Genomic DNA, 22,473 nt, shown 5'->3' on the forward strand with positions numbered 1-22,473 from the left:
GATGGAATAAACATCTTCACAGCCCCCTCCCCCTCTCTAGGAACTGGCACCAGTATCCAAAACTGTACCAAATTACTATATGAACATTTATATAGATGCATGGAATCAGGAATACCTGACAGGACTAAATCATCCTCCGCAAGGAAGAGTAAACCCGTCTGGTGGACATCAGCAATCAATAAATAAACTCTATAATAGAAGAATAAATTGCTGACCAGGACCAAGTAGGAGCAGGTGCCCAATTGGAAGCAATTTCTCCTTAGCCTAAACAAGCAAATAAGAGCACTAGTGAAATCCTCCAAAGCAAACTTCGAGTCCAAATTGGCCACATCTACTAGAGACAGTCATAAGGCCTTCTTCATATATGTCCGTAATCTCAAAGGTAGCACCTAGATCTGTTCAGAACTGATGGTCAAGGACACCACATATACAAGTGCCGTAGATATAGCAAACTTGCTGGCTGACAGATTCAGTGAAAATTTCACCCATCCCCCCCCCCCCAATCAGTAAATCAGGACATTCCCAGTACCTACCCCCTTCCCCTTATATCTATGGATCAGGTCATCACTGCTTTCTCAAAGGCAAAAAATACAGCCTCCTCAGAACCTCATAACATCCCAGGCTGCATCCTACATTAACTCAGGCAGGAACTTGCAGCACCATTAGGCACCCTATTCAACCAAAGTCTGAGTACCGGTTTTGTCCCAGCTAAGTGGAGAACAGCCACCGTCATCCCTTTACACAAAGGTGGAGCGTCCACTGATAAGAGAAATTATAGACTCATAAGCCTAACTAGCCTGATTTGCAAGGCCATGAAACGGATTATCATGGACCTTATAAACAAGGACATTGGCAACCTCCAAACACTTGATCTCACACAGTTTGGTTTCGTCAAAGGGAGGTCATGTCTGTTAAATCTGGTTGACTTTTTTGAGACAGTCACCAAAGCCATGGATGAGGGGAAGACTGTGCACACTGCCTTCCTTGACCTGGCCAAATCCTTAGACACTATTCCCCACTCGGGCATAATAGAATAAACTCTCTCAGCTAGGCACCGGATGGGTAGCCAAATGGCTCACTGATAGAACCCACCTAGTAAAAATAGGGGAAGCCACCTCAAGCAGTAGACCCATATCAAGTGGCGTACCCCAGGGTTCGGTCTTGGGGCCTCTGTTATGTGGGATATATTTTTCTGAGGTACATGCCAAAACCAGTGGGCTATGGCTGACCAAGTTTGCAGATGACTGCAAGTTTGGAGCTATCATCAATTCCCCTAGTGACGTGGACTTCCTCCAAGAGGGTCTCACCCAAACAAATGACTGGTGCCAGAAACATCACCTCAAGCTAATACAGAAAAATGCATCATCATCCCCTTCAGGGAGAGAGATGTCCCCACAAATTATCACACTAATAACAACTTTCTAAGCACGCAGTTAGTCATGAGGGATTTGGGCACCCAGATTGATAGCAGCCTGATTTTTGACCACCATTTTGCTTCCATTGTACGGAAAGCTTTCTACATGGCCCACCTCATAAGTAAGTGCATCTCATCCAGGGACAAGGAGGTCATAACATCCCTGTATTCTTCCCTTATAAGGCCCATTACGGAGTACAATGCCCCATTCAGCATGTACCTCGCAAAGCACATGCAGCAGCTGGAGAGACCACAGAGGTTCCTCACCAGGAGAATCCAGGGCCTTAAAAATCTAACATACACAGGCTCAAAGCCGTATGCCTCTACTCTGTTTCATACAGACTCCTCAGAGTTGACCTCTGTTTGGCATACAAGGCGATCTCGGACCCCGCCTTGATAGGACTGCTGCATATCTGCAAGTCAAGCTCCACTCGAGTAACCCGCACACGTGGGCTCAACCTGGTGTGTGACATCAGTAGGACTTGCTGGCGAGACAGAGTTGTGTCCCAGAGACTCCCCCATCTTGTGGAATAAACTCCCTCTCCACGTCAAGCAGAAGTACCTCTTTACCCCTTTTTAAGCACAATCTGGATAACTGGATGGGAAATAGAAAATACATCCCTGGGATTCCACCAGTGTCCCTGCTGGACAGAGGCATCGGATGCTGATTTGTCTGTGCATGGGCTAAACTCTTGGCTAAACTTATAAGGGCCTCAGGGCCAATAGCCTAGTAGCTTCCTATAATAGGTGGTGAAAGGACTGTCAAATGCCATGAATGAACGGATCCTGTGACTGCTGCCATGAATGAACGGATCCTGTGACTGCTGCCAAAAGAGCTGGTAAACTAAAGCAGTTCAAAGAAAAATGATTAGCTGACGTTAAGCATTTCTAAGTGCTAAAGTACTGAAACGTTTTATTTTTCTTTTGTTTATCTGATTTTGTATCTGACTTCTCCATTGCTGCTGTCAAGTGCGATACAGTGTCAACTGCATTACAACCACCCATGTCACAGCTCCAGTGAGACTCAGTTCAGCTATATCATGTATTACCAATAACAATACTAAATCCTCTTGTGTGTTTTCTGTCTATTTAAAATGCAAAGAAGAAAGTCGCAGATCCAGCCCAAACTGAGAAATATTACAATGCCAAATGCTGCTTTTCTAGATTATTTCAAAGTAATATATTATACTTTGCACTTAACCCCCCCCAACATGCCATTATTTCAGTGAAGAATGTACAGTTCAGACTCTGATATAGTGCTATATTGCTATTCTCTCTGATAGATAGCCAGCAAATCCAGTCAGATAAATACTACACACCGACGATAGCTAGCCTTCTGGAACTAGTTTACATGCACGACACACAAGCACACACACACACACACTCATGCAGATCTGCAGTCATTTACAGACATTCAGTATTATCTAGGCATTTCTGAAGTATTCCATTACAAAGAAACTAGGAAATCAACTACTTTTTTTTCTAAAAAGCACCACGAAACGGATATTCTTTCAAATTAAAAACAAAACTAGAATATACAATTAAAAAAGACCATTTTCTTAAGTGTTGTAATACTTTCCAGGGTGGACATTACCAATGATTCAGAGGTGGGGAGCCCTCGTACTACCCCTGGGCATTATGGCTGTGTATAATATGTATACACACACACACACACACACACATATATATATATATATATATATATATATATACATATATATATATATATATATATATATATATATATATATATATATATACATATATATATAGATATAGGTTTACTTTTATTTCACTGATTTGGCTTCAGTCAATTTTCACTAGTGCGAAATGGTAATTTCGCACTATGACAGAACAAATGCCACAATGTTGAAACCTGCAACAACGAATGCAAAACAGCATTCGCTGTTGTGAGTTTCGACAGTGTGATGCAGATTGCACTATAGTGGAGGTCGGGAAATGTACCCTTTCCCTCACTGTAGTGCTATTCCGGAGTTTGAATATGTAAGTAACAGGGGGGTGTGCAGGGGGGGGGCTTGCTGTTTACTGTGCAACACACAGTGATGCTGTTCCCGGAAGTGTGGTGACTGTTCAAAAATGTCGAAGTCGACATTCACAGTCACCACACTTCAAGTTTTTTTCTGTTCGTTATTTTGTATTTCGCTGTTTCGTTTCGGAATAACCACGATTCACCGTTGTGCAATTCGGGGAAAGAATAGTAAACCATATATATAGATTCACACAGATATACATTTGTTTTGTGTTATACATTTATATGCATGTATGCACATCTGTACATATGTGTGCATGTCTGCTTGTATTTACATGTTTACAAATGGAATTTAGTGCTGTGAAATACAGTGACTACACATTTAATGTAAGTGCCAGATTGTGTGATCGACAAAAATGCTGACCTCAGTATGGAATTGTTTAGTGAGTGTAGTGGGTTACTGTTAGTTGCATGTTTTAGTTGGGTTGTATCAAGTTGTTTTTTTCTTTTTTGTCAGTTTCTTGCAGTCTATTTTTTGTAGGGAATCGCTGGCAATGTGGTTCTAAGCGTGTGCAGGCAGTGATTTGTATCTTCAGGTCTATTTGTCCATTTCAATTGGTGCAACCATGGAGTTGGCATATTTAAGGCTAGGGTGTGTGGGAGGCTTGCCCTCTATATGGGGTGTGGAAGGGAACTTGTCCCCTGCAAAAAAAAAAAAAAAAAAAAGACTTTAGCTGATTCATTAAGACTTAGCATAATGGAGAAGCCTTAGGTATGCTGTTTTCTGCATTGTGGTAAGCTTTTCTGACTCGTAGACTACTGCATCTCATGGTGGCCTCATGGACAGAGCAGCATGATAATGCAGCAACTCAGAGGAAAGAATAATGATAGTTAGCCATATGCTGTCTACCAGAAATGTCAGCTGTTCCCAATTTGGTCATCCGTGCAATTCAGATATTTGCTTGACTGCATAAAATCTCACTGTTAGAGGAAAAAGTGAGCACCATTAAAACACTGTGGTCACCCATTTACTCCTACAGAATTACTTGAAATGCAAGTAAATTCAGCAAAGGTTTGAGGTTGAAGGGGTGTCAGTGTGTGTGTGTGTATGGATTTGTGTGTGCTTGTCTGTAGGGTCATGACCAATGGTGTGTCTATGTGTATGCACTCCTGCCTGGTTAATTGCACTACTAGGGTTAGGTGGGGATTTGAGAGTTTGGATGTCCACATAAGTGGTCAGGTCTATTGTGAGCATCAAAACACACAACGGCCAGCAAAATATGTCCCAAAACGCTTTATTTAGCTGACACAATCACATAAGGATATAAAAATATATCCCAAGCTCCAAACCGGTTTCGGTTTCACCTTCTTCAGTGGAGCACAAAAAATAGTAAAATAGAGAGAGCCAACACGAACATATGATACTATTTATAGTATCTGTTAAACATAGGATATCCAATCAGAATGCAGTAATATGGTCTAATAAGACCTTAAATGCCATAAAGGTGCATATATACATTCAATAATAAAAATAAAAATGAAAACAAAAATCAAAATTACATCCACATTATTATAATGAGGTTAAATAATATTGTGACACTAAGTGATGATTCTATGTGCTATACATAAAATTTATAAGTGTATAAACACTCATAAGCCATCAGGGTAGTGTAAATATATGGTTGAATTAAAGATGGTCATTAATGCCTGGGGGAAATAATGCACCCAAATGTATAATCCAATACTTCTCCTTTTGTGTCAAAATGTTTTCCCACCCCTGTTGGTGGCTTCTGTCACCAACAATCCGATCTATAATAGTGAACATAAATTTGGCCGTAGGGTGTTTAACTGTATGTTGATAGAGGGCATTAGTGATTTTCTTGTTTCTAATGTTACTTCTGTGTTCCCCTATCCTAATCCTCAACAACTAACCATGACTGGTAAAGAATTGGTTGGCACTTTCCCTTGCGGTCATTGTATGTCATGTAGTGAAGTACATAAAACTAAATCATTCAGCAGTGCCAATACCAGTAAGGTATATGATTTAAAGTTTTTTGGGAATTGTTCCATGAGTTGGGTCATTTATCTTGCTACCTGCCAATGCTCTGCATTTTATGTAGGAAAAACTTCTCGGTCATTGAGGATTAGGATAGGGGAACACAGAAGTAACATTAGAAACAAGAAAATCACTAATGCCCTCTATCAACATACAGTTAAACACCCTACGGCCAAATTTATGTTCACTATTATAGATCGGATTGTTGGTGACAGAAGCCACCAACAGGGGTGGGAAAACATTTTGACAAAAGGAGAAGTATTGGATTATACATTTGGGTGCATTATTTCCAGGCATTAATGACCATCTTTAATTCAACCATATATTTACACTACCCTGATGGCTTACGAGTGTTTATACACTTATAAATTTTATGTATAGCACATAGAATCATCACTTAGTGTCACGATATTATTTAACCTCATTATAATAATGTGGATGTAATTTTGATTTTTGTTTTCATTTTTATTTTTATTATTGAATGTATATATGCACCTTTATGGCATTTAAGGTCTTATTAGACCATATTACTGCATTCTGATTGGATATCCTATGTTTAACAGATACTATAAATAGTATCATATGTTCGTGTTGGCTCTCTCTATTTTACTATTTTTTGTGCTCCACTGAAGAAGGTGAAACCGAAACCGGTTTGGAGCTTGGGATATATTTTTATATCCTTATGTGATTGTGTCAGCTAAATAAAGCGTTTTGGGACATATTTTGCTGGCCGTTGTGTGTTTTGAGAGTTTGGTTGGCCGAGCAAAGCTTTGCGCGAGAGGTTTGGTGTTGCTTGTACGCCTATTGTGAGCATATCTGTCTGAAGAAGAGTACTATTTATAAAGTAAGAGGCCGGAGCAACTTGCTGCACTTTTTTGCATTTAGATTGAGACTGTTTTTGGTAAACTAAATATGTACACATTCCAGTCCTTGCTGGAGCAACTTAGTAGATTAGTGGATGAGGTGATATTAGTAGCCAGTTAAGTAAACAGGAAGGTGAGGCCTGAGGGAGGGTACTGGTAAGACAATAATGTATTTTGACTTAATGCCCTTTGGAATATCCGTGAATCTGTAAGGGGTCTACCACTAAGCCTTTTGGTACTGCAGTGATTACAAATTTACATTCATGAAGGTTACCAGCCACTTTTACAACTTTGTTTCTGTTGGACTGCTAGTTTGCAATCCACTGGTCAGTGCAGGAGTTAACATTACGTTTTTCTAATTTTTCTGTAATACCAGCATAGAGGATAGTGTTGAAAGCCTTGTCCAGGTTGAGATGAGCATTGTTTACTGAACAAGCTCTGTTTACCTCTTCTGTAACCCTGTCAAAGAAGCGTGTTAGTTTCAAGAGACAGAGGACCTACCATTTAAAACCTAACTGACTGGGGTCTAGATCAGTTAAATTGCCAAGGTCTGCATTGATAAGTACTGCTATGATACACTGCATGACTTTGCATATAAGATAATGTTACTGGTGGGTCTGTAAGTACCCAGGTCAGTAAAGGGGTTACCCTTGTGTAGGGGAGTTGCAGTGGTTGTTTTCCATGCCGCAGTGGATAGGCTGAGATTGAACAGTTTAAGTTGTTGCTCAGCAAATCCATACTTGGCACTGATTAGAATACAGCCTTGCATGTTTCCTGGTTTCATGGAAGTAATAATTTAATCTTTTGACAGGTATTCTTATACTTGTTCCAATTTAATTTGGGTAAACTAAATTTTCAGAGATAGTGAGGGCAACAGTGTGGATTAGTAGATGTAGAACTGTGTTTGTGTTTTAACTTTAAGAAGCGCTTCAAGGACAGCACATGCATATAAATAGTAAGCACGTGCTAGCTTTAGTGCCATTTTGCGAGTGCAGCCAGAGAGTGAGCATGTATGAGTATGATAGCTAGTTTGTTCATAAGTTTCTCTAAGTTAGTTATTAAGGCTCAATCCTGATGTGTTTGTAAATACATAATAAAGCTGCTTTAACAGAACCCAGAGAAGTTTGTCTGTTTTATCCTGACCTGATGAGCGACATGGTGTCAGAACCGGTATTGCAGAGACTTCTATCCAGAACTACGAGGTGCAGACTTAAAAGTGAAGGTTAACTAAGAGAACTGAGTATAAAAAAGGGCCAGAAACGAACCAAAGGTAATGAAAACTTGCATGAATTATTTATTTATTAAGAAGATAAAACAGAGCATTACAAGGGCACAGAACGCATTATTAAGCAAAAGAGAGGCACAGAAAGTTTATTACTTAAACAAAATGTTTAAAATTAAGATATTTGATAAAACAATTATCAGAAAAGCACATATGGGGTGTAGAATTACCACGGAATTGCAAAATGAGCACAAGAAAATTATAATGGGCATGAAAAAAGATCAAACGGGAAGAACGAATATAAAAAAGGGCACATTAAGCTTAAATAAAGTAAGGCGACTACATCTTTTTTGGCAAGATACTGTGTTTTGGCATAAACTACTATTTTGCATTGATTGAAGCTATTCAGGACATAACCAGAGTTATTTGAAGTAGCACAAAGTGAGTAAAAGTGTTTACAGTGTGTGCTTATTACTGTGCATTTATTCCAAAGAGTTTATTTTGTGCAAAGTGCAACTATTTCATAAAGTGCAGTCAAAATACAGTCATTTTGAAAAGTTTCTTGTGCTGGGTGTGTTTGCCGAGTGCTTCTTCCACTGTACAGCCATTTTGGGAAAGTTTCAGTGTGCTGTGTGCTGTTTATTCGCAAAGTGTAGTTACTTCAAAAGTTTTATTCCTCTGAGCTTCTTCTGCCCAGTTTATTCACACAGTGCAGTTATTTTGAAATATTTCTTACACTAACAGGTGAATTTTTTTTTTTTTTTTTTTTTTTTTTGCAGTACAGTGATTTCAAGAGTATTCTTGTGCCCAGGAGGCTTATTTCACAAAAATTCAGTTATTCAGAGGCTTGTTGTGCTATTGAGCATAGTTACAAGTTGTTGTAGTACTGGCATAAATTTCTAGCGTATGTATATGTGTGCATGTTTGTATAATTACAAGTGGACTTGGGTTGCATTGTGTTTTGCTGGCATGGCAGACAGATTTTGAAAACCATCACCACTTGTATTTGATCAGAATATTGCAGAGAATTGGAGAATATTTGAGCAAGAGTATGATATTTTTATACAAGCAGCTTATTCAGATAAAGATGCATGCGCCAAGGCATTTATTTTGCTAAACTTAGCTGGGTCAGAGGACATTGAAAGAGAGTGTTCATTTGCGTTTGCATCAGCAGTATATGAAGGAGAAGGGGAAAACAGTCACATTGTTATACAGGCTGAATCAAGGAAAGACCCCAAATGTTTGAAACGCAAATTCAGGGAAATGTGTGACCCCCATTACAGTAGAGTGGGAATTGTTTTACACAAGAAACCAAAAGCAAGGAGAAACTTTTGCAGTTTATATCACTGACCTGAAAAACAAAACTAAAATGTGTAGGTTTACTGATTTTAAAACATGAGTTAATAAAGGACAGGCTTGTGTGTGGTATTAATAGTGTAGCACTGAGAAAGGTTTGCTTCATGACAGTGATTTAGTGCTGAGCAAAGCTATTGAGATTTGCCAAATCCACGAAGTTACAGAAAGGCACACAAGTATTCTTGCAAGTGATAAGAGCGTGTTTTCAGCAGGCTCCAGAGCAAATGCAGACAGCATGCAACATGTGGTTAGCAGAAGCAGGCCTAAGCACATGGCAGCTGTAACCCCTGCAGGTGTATTACGTAAAACCCATAGTTTTCCAGCAAGTTCTCAGACTTAGGTCAGTGAGAAGGATATGCTCAGTGCAGTACAAGGATGAGTCAGCAAAACCCAAATCAAGCTTTATTGTTAACTGTCACAGTTGTGGTGCTAATCAGGAGTCTGAAAAGTAGCCTATGCAACTAGTACTCTTACCCAAACTGAAATGCAATATGCTTAAATTGAGAAAGAACTTTTGGCAATAGTATTTGCATGTTCAAAGTTTCACGATTATATTTATAGTCGAGCTATTCAGATTGAAACTGGTCACCAGCCTCTAGTCACTATTTTAAAGAAGCCTATGCATTCCGCTCCAGCGAGATTACACAGAATGATGCTCAGATTGCAAAAGTACAACTTCAAAATGGTCTGTACAAAAGGCAAGCTTCTTTATCTGGCTGATACCTTATCCAGATCACCCAGAAATACAACGGAACAGCTTAATGCAGAAAATTTTTACTCTGATTTCATGGAAGTGCATCATTTTTCTATCATGAGACTTGATGAGCTGAGAGATCATACAAAGATTGATCCAGTTTTGCAAAAGCTGAATTACTTCATTAATGTTGGATGGCCATCAAAGCAATCTAGTGTACCACCTGAAGTGCAAACTTATTTTCCTTAGAGATGAGATGTTGATGGAAGATGGCATTATTTTGAAAGATCCTGAAATTGTTGTTCCTGCTTCCTTACAACATAAATATATTCAGATTTTGCATCGTGGTCACCCAAGTTCCGAATCTAGGGCTAGTATTTTGGCCTACTCTAGCAAAAGATATTGATAAAGTACTTTCTTCTTCAGTATGCAATAATACTAAACCGCATGTACAAAAAGAGCCACTTCAGCTAATTCACGTTCCTGAACTACTTTGGTCAACGGTAGCCACTGATATATTTGAGTGGAACAATCACATTACTTAGTGTTGGTAGACTCTTATTCGAACTGGTTTGAGATCGATTTACTACCAAACCCAGGGGTCTGCAACCTGCAGTTCTGGAGCTGCATGTGGCTCTTTCACCATTCTGCAGTGGCTCCCTGTAGCTTTGAAAAATAATGGTCACTCTGCCACACACACACACACACACACACACACACACACACACACACACACACACACACACACACATACTGATCAAGTGATGGAGTTTAAATATCGCTCTTAGAAACTTGCTAGAATAACACGGTTTCTGCTGCCATGCTTTCCACACTTAATGAGTGCAATCAAGTGATCCCCTGGCAGCAGCAGCAGCTCCTGAAAGGTTTCCATAACTCTGTCTTACCACAAGAAATCTGGACAGGGCCACAAATAAAGGGGAGCAAAGGAACAAAAATAGGGATAGACTGTAAATATTGCTCTTATAAACTTCATTCTTTTATGTTTAGTATAATAACACAGCGTATAAAGTTTTATATATAGTTTATCTTCATTTTAACGGTCGAATAGGTTTTGTGGCTCCTGATGAATTTTATTTGCTGGGAGAGGGGCCAAAAATGGCTATTTTGATTGTGAAGGTTGCAGACCCCTGACCTAACCTACCTAATGTCCACTGCTGTTATCACCAAGTTGAAATGTCATTTCTCAGTCAGTGGTAGTCCACACAAAGTTATTTCTGACAATAGTGCCCAATTTACCAGTCAGTTGTTTCAGAAATTTGCAAAAGAATGGGACTTTGTATATGTTACTAGTAGTCCATAAGACCCACACTCAAATGGACTAGCTGAACGTGCAGTACAGACTGCAAAGCAATTACTAGAGAAGTCAAAGCATGTTAGTACCTATGTCTTTTTGAATTTTACTCGATCTCAGAAACATACCCGTGACGACATACTTGGCTCGCCTGCTCAGAGACTTCTATCTAGGCAAACCAGAACAGCATTGCCTTATAGTTCCAGTTTATTGAGGCCTAAAGCAAAGAGCAACGGAACAATCAAAGCCCAACTGTTCAGAAAGCATTCTTTCCAGAAGTCCAGCTAAAATAAATCCAGCAGATTTCTTTGTCCATTGAAAGAAGGAGAGACAAGGAGGATACAAATGGCAAAAGGTTTTGACCGGATTGGTGAAGTAACAGGTATATGTGCTGAGCCGAGATCCTACTTCATAGAATCTGAAGGTGTGAAGTACAAGAGAAATTGCAGACATCTCCTTCCTGTACCAGAATCAATATCGCAGCATTGTTCCTGTGATACAGACTCTAGATCTCAGAGCAATCTAGACAATGTTCCTGTTGCAGAACATGTCTTAACTTCTACTTCCATTCCTGATGTCCCCAAAGATGAGCATTCAGCAGAGACAGTCCCAGTTAGTAGACATAGTTCTAATTTTTATGTCACATAATTTGGTCGTATTTCCAGACCTAGTGTGAAATACACAGCAACTTGGACATAATTGTCTATATGTATTTAATTCTGTATAATTGCATGGCAAAGAATTATTTTTATCAATTGCATGTCAATTAATGTTGTCAATAATGCATGACTCATTTCTCAGAGAGGGAGGATGTAGAATTGTGTGTGTGTGTGTGTGTGTGTGTGTGTGTGTGTTGTACCTTTAAGAAGCATTTCAAGGACAGCACATGCATATAAAATAGTAAGCACATGCTAGCTTTAGTGCCATTTTGTGAGTGCAACCAGAGAGTGAGCATGTATGAGTGTGATAGTTAGTTTATAGGTTTCTCTAAGTTAAAGTTATTAAGCCTCAATTCTGATGAGTTTGTACATAATAAAGCTGCTTGAACAGAACCCACAGAAGTTTGTCTGTTTTATCCTGACCAGACGAGCGACAGTAGGGATAAAGTTTGCACTGAATTTTTCTGCTGATTTATTGGCTGTATCCTTGGGACTGGAATGTGCAATATTATTATGGATGTGCTTAGTACATTGTTGACCATTCCTTAATTTCACGACATAGCTGGAGAAGGATTTGTAATTTCCTTTCTGTCTGTAGCAACCTTAAGCTCGTACTCCACTCTACATTTTTAGTAATACCGTTGAATTCTTTGTTGGCATGTTTCGTCGTGGTCTTGATGTTTTGCGGAATGAGGATTTCTTACTAGCTTTCATTATTTTCCTACTTTTTATTATACAATCTATTAATATTGGATTTCCACTAGATAAGATTATTTTTAAATTTACCATTATATTTAGGGCAGACTCGTACTGAGTTTTCTGTGCAGCTGTGCTGTTTAGGTGCTGGTAAAAGTCAGAGGTGAATGTGGCAGCTCTCTCAGGTGAGTGCATTTACAGGCAGGATTATTGGGAATTTTGCATAGATTTATTTACAAGCTTTAGTTTGCTATGGATAAGTACCTAAAGGCGGACTCATTTGTGGCGGTAGTGGGTTGTTAATACTGTGACTTCCCTCCTCTGGGCCGGTGATCAAGGAGCCTCAGTTCTCACCCTGCCACCAGTGGGCATTGTTTACTATGAATAAATAGGCACAGTATTTTCAGATGCAGCCCTCTGCCCCAAGTGCAGTTTCCCTTAAGAGCACACAGAGAATGCACACTCCAGTCGAGGGGCTGAGCTTTCTCTCCAGGCCCCAAATAAAACTCCCCACTGACCACTATAGAGCTGACTCCTTAGCCAGGTGTTCCAAGCAAAGTCCTCCACCACCCTCTCTGTGAAATCGGTGCTCTGTGTCTCTTTTCAAAGTAGCTGTCTCATACACACACACACACACACACACACACACACACACACACACACACACACACACACACACGAAAAAGGCTGGCATAGCTTATGCGCTCTGCCACCTCCACCCAGACTATAAGGTAGATTTGCTGCCGCCAGAAGCCATCTACTTTAAGGCTCTTATCAAGACACCCAGTTGCACTTTGTAAAACTAATACTTATACAAATAGTAGTGTTTAACCAAGCAGCAAGACTTTCAGCAACGTGAAGCCACAGTGCCACTAAATAAATGCTCTCAAAGGTTAAATGTTTTCTAAAAGACCAGCCACAATGAAAGATTAAGATATATTTAATAATAAATAATAAAAAACATGAAAATACTAAATATCTATTTACAATAAACTAAAAGAGTGATTTGATCACAGGAAATATAAAAAAAAAAAACTACACAGATGGAAAGACTCAGTCAGATACATAAAAAAAAAATAACTAATCTCATTATATATTTTTTTAACTGACTGAAGATTTACTGATGTTCTTCGTGTTTCACTGTTGCAGTCATCACATTTGGGTTATCTGCCTGCAGGTAGCCCTCAGTCGGCCTGAATACCAGAGTCTTGGGATTTCTGCGTCGGATGCTGTTGCTTCTTCCATGACGTCATGTCATCAGGGGTATAAAACATGCAGCTGACACCATTACATCAGCTTTTCTTGCCGTGCAGTGTCCGAAGCTGAAGCAGTTCTCAAGTGCTGGTCGGCCACCTCCTGAAATTTTCATTTTTCAAGATGAGGTTCAGAACTGAAGTATTCTAAAAGATAAGTACCCCGTTGGGGATCCTTTTTTCTTGCTCTAACCGATGTCAGAAAAAGTTAATAATTGTCTTGCCTGTGGAAAGCAAATACCTCACAGTGATTTTCGTTCTTACTGCATCACCTGTTTAGGCCCAGACCACGACGTTCCTCGCTGTAAGTTTTGAGCCTTGTTCCACGCCCGAACTATTCGTCGTCGGGCTGTTTTTGTCATTAAATTCTTTTGCTCTCATTCTCCGTATTCCAAATTGGCTTCGATAAGCCATCTGACTACGGATCTTCTGAAAAACGTAAGGATAAAGACAGACCGCATAGGTCCAAAACTGCCGACGAAGCTTCCGTTAAGCTAGTCGCCAGTCTGCCGGTACTCAGTGAGGTGCTTTCGCAGCCCCTGATACCCGCTTCTACAAATTCGCAGGCCTCTACTGATACCCATTCGGAGTCCGGTATGCCGCGAGATGCTTCTTCAACTGTGGAACCTGCTGATGTCTCTACCTTGGATGGGTCTGGAGCCGCTGTGCAGGCACCGGCTCCTGAGGGTGTATTCAGGCCTTCCGATTTTCATATTAAACCGACGACTTCATTTCAAACCAAAAATACCGAATTTCTCAGGCCCAGAGTTCGCACTATGCCTAGGAAACCGGCGACCAAAGCGCATTCTCAGGCCCACGTGCCTCAGAAACAAATGCTTAGAATGGCTGAAGAGCTTATTACTTTAATTAGGGAAGCCATCCTTCCCCCTCAAAAAGACCAAGAACTGATTTTCCTTCCGATTCTTCAGATCATGAGTCTGTTGACTCTGATCCTTCTGATTACCAGGGCATACCCTTATCTACCTATGAGGATTCTGATGCAGAGGATTCCATTCCGTCTGCTTCCCGACCAGCAGATTTTTCCTTTGGTGAAACCCCTGCATACCCTTAGAGAGCATTTCCGCTGGGAGTGCCAGGACTACCCACAGTCCAAAAAGAGACTCAGGGAATTTTTAAACTTGCCTCAGCACAGGCCTCTAGCCATCTCTCCTGTTCTGGAAATTGTAGATGATGTCTTCTTGGAATCCAGCCTTACCCCTGATACTTTGCCTCCAGCTCCCAGGAAACCTGACAGGTACTACAGAGTACCTGACTCCCACAAATTCCTCTTTAAGATTCCTACTGCAGATCCAGAGACCATTTCCCAGGGACCTAAAGGCATTAAGGCTACAACAGCCAAAAACCCTACCCCTTCAGACAGGGACTCTAGGGCTTTAGACAGATTGGGTAAGAAGGTATACATCTCTGCTACTCTTGCCATCAGGGCTTTAAATTGCCAGTTTCATATGTTAAAGTATCAGCAACATATTATGGAGCTAATTAAACAGAAAATGATGTTGATTCCTGATCATGCAGAACATAAAGATTTACAAGAGTTAATGCATTCTGCTAACCAAGTTGGAAAACATACTTTGCAATGTGGTTTTGATGCCTTAGAAGCATCTTGCAGGGCTGCTGTCACTGGGTCTGTTTTTAGAAGGCATGCTTGGCTTAAGGAACAAATCTTGCCAGACCATGTCAAAGTAAAATTACTAGATGCACCATTAAACCAAGAAAGCCTGTTTGGCAATAAAGCAGAATAAGTCCTCAAAAAGATGGAGGAAAAAGCTACGTCTATGCAAGCTGTTAAAGATTTCCTACAGGTACAGCCACCTAGATTCAGTAGGCATTGACCTTCTAAAAGCTGGTCCTTTCCAGTCCCTCCCAGACCTTCTCAGTCCAAACCCAGGGGCAGCAGACCACCAAGATTACAGTCTCAGGGTATGCACAGATCTAAGCAGTGGAGTGCTCCCACTGCTAAAACAGGGATGAGTAAGCCACCATCCTATGGTAAAATCTCTTATCCTTAACCCTTCCAAGCCTTGCCTAAGTACTTGCACCCTTAGAAAGAAAACTTGCCCTGCGTGCAAAAAACTGGGAATACATCACCCAGGACGGATGGGTCTTGAACATTGTATCCCAGGGATGCAGATTCTACTTCCACTCACTGCCATCCCCAAGCGGATGGCCACACCTCCCTCAAAACCAGTGGGCAGAGGCCCAAAAGCAAGTACTTTTTCTTCTCAGTATCAAGGCTATTCAACCTGTCCCAGCAGAGCAAAGGGGCAATGTTTTTACTCCAGACTGTTTCTGGTACCCAGAAAAGAAAACTCTTGGCGCCTTATCCTGGATCTGTCTATTCTCAACACCTTCCTGGTGGTTCCAAGGTTCAAAATGCTTACTCTCCAACAGCTGCTTCCTATGCTAGCCAATGACTCCTTGCTAGCCACCCTAGACTTAAAAGAAGCTTCTCTTCACATCCCCATAAGGGAATCTTGCAGGAAATATCTACGTTTCAGAGCAGGCTCTATGCACTATCAGTTCTCTGCATTTCCCTTTGGCTTATCTACTGCGCCCAGGGTATTCACAAAATGCCTAGCTCCAGTCATTGCATATTGCAGTCAGAGAAAAATTCCAATTTACCCATACTTGGACGATTGCTCGATTCAGGCGGACAGTCAGGAATTGCTACTCCAGCACCTGACATTTGTAAAGAGACTTCTAACTTCACTGGGGTACACCATCTATGGAAAGAAATCAAATCAGGTACCCAACCAACAGATTGTATTCCAGGGAGCAAGCTTGAACACAACTTCCCAGATGGCATTCCTCACTCAAGAAAAACAAATTTATTTGACAAACTACTTCAGTCTACTAGCCACCAAAACCCAGCTATCTGCAAGAAAAATACTGCAAACCCTAGGGTTCATGGCCTCTTGCGTTCTACTAATTCCATATGCAAGACTGCATATGAGGAAACTTCGGTGGTACTTAAAAGTCTCTGGTGTCATCATTCTCAGGACCTGGAAACAATGATTCCTATCATTCCTTTCCTAAGGGCAGAGTTCCTTTGGTGGGCAGAGGCCTGCTACCACAACAGAGGACTCCCTTTCACTCAACCCCCTGCCGCCCAAACCCTAACAACTGACGCATCAGACAATGCATGGTGGGCTCACATGGCAGGACACTGTATTCAGGGCAAATGGAGCCCAAAGCAAATGCACCTGCATATCAATCAAAAAGAAATGTTAGCTGTACAGAATGCTGTGACAGCCTTCAAATGCCTTATTCTTCCAGGGCAACTATTGATAAAGACAGACAACACCACAGTTATGTGGTACATAAACAAGCAGGGGGGAACCCATTCCTACCCACTCTGCAGGTTAGCCATGGCTCTTCACAGACATTGCGTCTCTGGCTGCATTCAGACCTGTGAGATAAAATTCTCTCTTTCCTCATACAGGTTAAACTGCTACAACTTAGTACAGGCATCATTTTCAAATCTAGGTGCTTAGGATTTCCCTCTCTCTTCCCCCCTTGGCTGACCTGGTGTGACTCAGTGTAAGTTTCTTCATAGTATGGAGTTTTACTGTTTTTTTGTGTGTAACTGAATGACCTGATGCTAAATTCTGATTCTGCACAGACTGTGTTCTATTTTTGTTTCAGAAGCTCTAAGTAGCTAGTGACTTTACTGAATTTCTGTGGTAATATTTGTGTTTAAACTGAACCTGTACCCAGAGAAAGTGTATAATGAGAGCTACTACTTGCTGCATATGTTTTTAATGTTTAAATTGCACACACACATTGAAGAAGTCCTTTTATGACCCGAATAACTTGTGCTAGCTTTACCTGAATTGCTTTTACTGACAATTTTCCAGTTGTACAATTGTGCAATTTAGTTTTACTGGTATATCTTTAAAATATGACAAGTGTTTGTTTATTGCATTGCTCGCTTGCTAAGGTTTCTTAGCTATCAATCTTAATCTATTCTGAAGTGTGCTACTGTACCCCCCCAAAAAAACTTTCTGAATGTACAATTATAAAATAACTGCCTGTTGCTGCCTTAATGCTTACCCTAGAATCTCTGCTTTTCTCTTTTCCTAGTTGAACTTCACATTTAACTGCACTAACAAACTGCAGTTCCTGAATAACAGTGTCTACAGGATTGCAATTGGAAAACACAACAAAAATTGTTTCTCCCAGCAATTAATCAGAGTAGGTTACACACACAAAAAGCATTTGTTAAGCTTTCTCTTACAGTGCTGTGTAATTAAGCAAGTCACCATTTTGGTCAGCCATAGGGCTCTTTTCTACTTGAGTGTTTGCCTCCTTCCCTTGTAACTAAAGTACACTGACTCTTACATTTGTCACTCTGACCCTAATTTTTACAGGTATAATTTATACCTTTCTGGCTTTCTAACACTCAGACATAGATTCCTGTTGAAAGTTTTACTTGTCTGACATTTGAACAAGTAACCCTTGTAATAATCCTCAAAATGGTATGCTGTTGGTCTGTCTTTCCTGCTAAACATAAGTAAAATTAAAGTGCTGAGTGCAAGTAACATTACAGTGCTGACTGCAGATTTTAGACCCTTACATTCAACTTACCTCTGGTGTGGTGTCAGTCAATCAAGGTATTCTTCTAACCACTCCTACTGCCTTCTCTTTTCCCCCCACCCCCCTCTTTCCTCATACAGGTTAAACTGCTACAACTTAGTACAGGCATTGGTTCATCCCTGCTCCGCTTGCCCTCGCTTCGCTCGGGCTTGCTTTGCACCCCACCCTGCCCCCAATACCTCCCGCGCCTGGTGCTGCTACATTTATTGGTACTAGACAACACCCCACTTTTTTAAACCAATCAGTAACAACTTATCACTCAACTGCACCACTCTCAACCTGATACCACCAGTCCTCCAACTCTACTGTTCCTTTTGCCTAAGTTTCAAGTACCAGTCAGTAGGTATGCTATCACCCAAAATAGTCTTATTAACTCTACTTCTGCCCGTTTTACTCATCCCATATCTCGTAATCGCCTACGAATATCAGGATCACCCAGATTTCCACTACCCTAAATTCCAAACATCCATCCCATCTACAACAGATAATAATGCACCCTTACTCACTCCCCTCATGCTTACCTCCTTAACCCCTAAATACTACCATCTTACTAGACCTAGTTACTTTAGTCATAAAACTAGACACTATTTCAAAACTTTATTCAAAATCTTAAAACTCATACTCAGGATAAACTACAACCAGACAAAGGATGGCGATATCTACCCAAACCCTGGTCCATCCCCACCTGTTGGCCCTAATTCCCCTACTATATCCCCTACCACCATAGCTCCAACAAATAGACCTCCTAGCTCACTGCTGGCCTGTCATCTAAACATTAGGAGCATAAATAACAAGACTCAGCACCTGCATGCCCTCTTAGTTGTTCATTTACCAGATATATTATGCCTAACAGAAACGTGGCTGAAGCCTGCCACCAAGGACCATGAGATTCTGCCACCAGGGTATAGTATGTTTCGACTAGACCGTACCGCCAGAAAGGGTGGTGGGGTAGCCATACTTTACAAGTCTACCCTATCTGTCAGCATAGACACCCAACAACCACCCCAGTTCAATAATGCTGAAATTCTTATCTCAAAACTACAAATTAACAAAAACAAAAATGTAAACATTGTCTGTGTCTACATTCCCACAGGGGGGAACACAGAAACCTTAGAAGACTTCTTATATTTGTTATCCAATAACCACCCCCAAGAAACAATTGTTCTTGGGGATTTCAACATTGACTGGAACACTTGCTCTTGTGAAACCCCCACAACCCACATAAATCTCTATGGATTTACTCAAATCGTAACCTTCCCCACCAGGACAGGAAAACCCAATAACAAGGAAAGTACCCTAGACTGGATACTCTTCAATACCCATCTTCAATCTTATAAATCAGGCACTTTGCCTTATGACCCAAGTGACCACCGTCTCAGCTATGTAATCAAGCTAAAAGTAGACTGCTCCTACTAACCCACCTATAGAACATTAAGAAACAACAAGAATTTTATTCTCACCAAGTTTCAAAATGAACTTAAGGTGTGCAACTGGTCAGTACTAAAAAGTCTCCCCCTAGATGAAGCAGTAGCATACTTTAACACCAAATTCCTTGCTATTCTTAACTCCCATGCTCTCAGCTGCTCTATTAGAACCAAAGTTAATATTGCACCATGGCTTTCTAAAGATACCAAAACCAAAATTTCACTCAGAAACAAAGCATGGGCCACCTACTGAAAAACAAAAGCCCCACTTGATCAGCTTAGATTCAGACAGCTAAGCAATTCACCAAAAAATCCATAACCTTTGACAAAAAGAACCACTACTACCATCTACTGCAAAAACACCAAAACAAACCTCAAAAGTTCTGGGCAGGAATAAACAAACTACTCCACCCAGGCCAAACCACCACTCCACCCCCCTCAGCTTCCCAACAAAAATCCCCAGTAGACATTGCTAATAACTTCAGCAGCTTCTTCACAGAGACTATCCAGTCTCTAGCCAGCCAACTCTCTCCCAATGGCTCTAATTCTAATGTAGCCACACCCAGTACTCAAACATACTTCACCTTCCAACCTGTTCCTGCTCGACTTATTCATGCCCTACTTAAGAAACTAAGACCCACCACCCTGGCTGCCGACCTCCTCCCAGCAGACTATCTGCAAAAGGCTGCAGACACCATAGCCTTATCCCATCTCTATCTTGATTAGCAGAGCTATATCAGAAGCTACTGTACCTACTATATGGAAAATCTCCCATGTCATACCTCTCCATAAAGGAGGTAGTTCCACTGAACTGTCAAACTTTAGATCCATAGCTATTCTGTCACCTCTAGCTACAATTCTGGAGAAGTGTATACACATACAGCTCATGCACTACCTCACACAGAACAAGCTGTTGTCCAACTTTCAGCATGGCTTTAAGCCACACCACAGTACTACTTCTGCCCTCCTCTCTTTCTCTAACGTCATTAACCACAACCGCAATAATAACAAACTATCTTCAGCACTCTTTCTAGATCTATCCAAGGCTTTTGACATGGTTGACCACAAAATGCTTATAAATACCTTAAAGGCCTTCTCCTTAAACAACCCTGCACTGCAGTGGTTTCAATCCTACCTGCAGGGCAGGCGACAGGCAGTCCTATGGCAGGACAAGCTATCATCTCCCTACCAATCACATTAGGAGTCCCCCAGGGCTCAATACTAGGACCCCTTCTTTTCTCCATCTTTGTCAACGACCTTCATTCAGTCATCTCAGATGCTACCTGCATTCAATATGCAGATGACTACACCCTGATTTGCTTTGACACCTCACCAGCTACTTTATTCACATTAACCGAAATTATCTTCAATACAGTGGAAAAATGGCTCTCCAATCAACATCTAATCCTAAACCCCAACAAAACTAAGTTGCTCCTCTTGTCCCCCACATGCAGGTCCCCCTGCCAGCCTTCAACATAACTGCTAACAATGGCACTATCATCTCCCCAGAAGCCCAAACTAAACTACTGGGTGTCAGTTGATAACAACCTGAAGTTTGATGTGCATATCAATCAAACTATCAAAACCATTAATAAAAAACTTGGCTCTCTTTACAGAATCAAATCTTTCCTTACCCCACTTGCTAGAACTGCAATTGCCCATTCCCATCTGCTATCAACTCTTCTCTATGCCTCACCTCTGTTCTCCAACTTAAACAAAACAGATCTTGATAAACTATCATCCTGCTATAACCACATTGCCAGATTTGCTACTGGCGCAGCCTACCGGACACACCACTGTCACAACCTAAATCGCCTAGGATGGCTTGAACTGCCAAGCCTACTGCAGTTCAACCAGCTAATAGTGGCACATAAGGTCCTTTACCAACCAGAAAATACACCTGCACTAAAAAAATATTATCAACCCCTACACCAGCACCCAGCCACTGCGATCATCCACTAGACTCCTAGTTCAAACATACAAATCCAACTAGTCAGCTGAGGACTCTCTGTTTGCCAACTCTGCTGGAAAAATATGGAACAGACTCCCAGCTGACTTGACCCTAGAACCCTCACTAACTCAATTCAAAAACAAACTCAAGAAATACTTCAAAACTCATTGGTTATGTCCTTGCACTAACCCCAACTAGTGACCTCTCTTTTTCTTGGGTGCCTTAGTTTCAACTACTTCTAACTTTTTTCTACCACTCCCTTTCAGGAAGGGTCAATTGTATAACTGCTGCTCAGTGTGTCTTAAACCTGCATGTAATGTTATGTATGCTTAACTTTGAAAATAATGTTATGTTTCGTAAAGTGTTTTTAAGATGTACTATATGTGCTAAATGCTGGTATTGCTTATGACTGTAATCTGCTTGAAACTAGCATTTACTAAATGTTCAATGTGTATTATTATCTTGGAGCTTTTCTCCCCGGGCCTCCGCTGAAAATGGACATGTATCCAGTCGGACTATCCCGGTCAACAAATGTAAAATAAATAAATAAATTAAATGACTGTTTAGGCCATAAAGATTTTATTTCGGGCTATTTTTCTTAAGGTTAGCTGGGCTGAGCTTAACCCCTTCCAGTATCCTCTGTTAAAATGTATACACTTCATCAGCTACAACAATACAGTCTAACATACATGTATATTTCTTTTTTTGTCTAGCAGGAACCACTGTTGATACATTTTTTAACAGGCATCTTTACAAATAGATTTTAACACAAGCATCTGTACAAATCATTTTGATAGTCAAATGACATATAATTCTTTACAAACCTCCAGCTAGCTATGTTGGCATATATTACACATACTCTGCCCTACTACCCCTAGCACAGCTGGCACTATTGCATATCATCACACATACCATCAGGTGTGCCAGATAAGATAACTGATTTATGGTTAGATTTAACTAGAGATG

The 22,473-nt window shown here is 40.7% G+C and overlaps 1 protein-coding gene across 4 annotated transcripts in view; it reads left to right on the forward strand.

Moving 5' to 3' along the window:
* The window catches only part of ATG10 (autophagy related 10), an 861,182-nt gene that overhangs the window by 115,929 nt on the left and 722,780 nt on the right, over positions 1-22,473 (forward strand). The window lies entirely within an intron of this gene.

The sequence above is a fragment of the Protopterus annectens genome, chromosome 2.part2 (genome assembly GCF_019279795.1).
Source record: "Protopterus annectens isolate FY-2018-M chromosome 2.part2, PAN1.0, whole genome shotgun sequence".
Classification (NCBI taxonomy): domain Eukaryota; kingdom Metazoa; phylum Chordata; order Ceratodontiformes; family Protopteridae; genus Protopterus; species Protopterus annectens.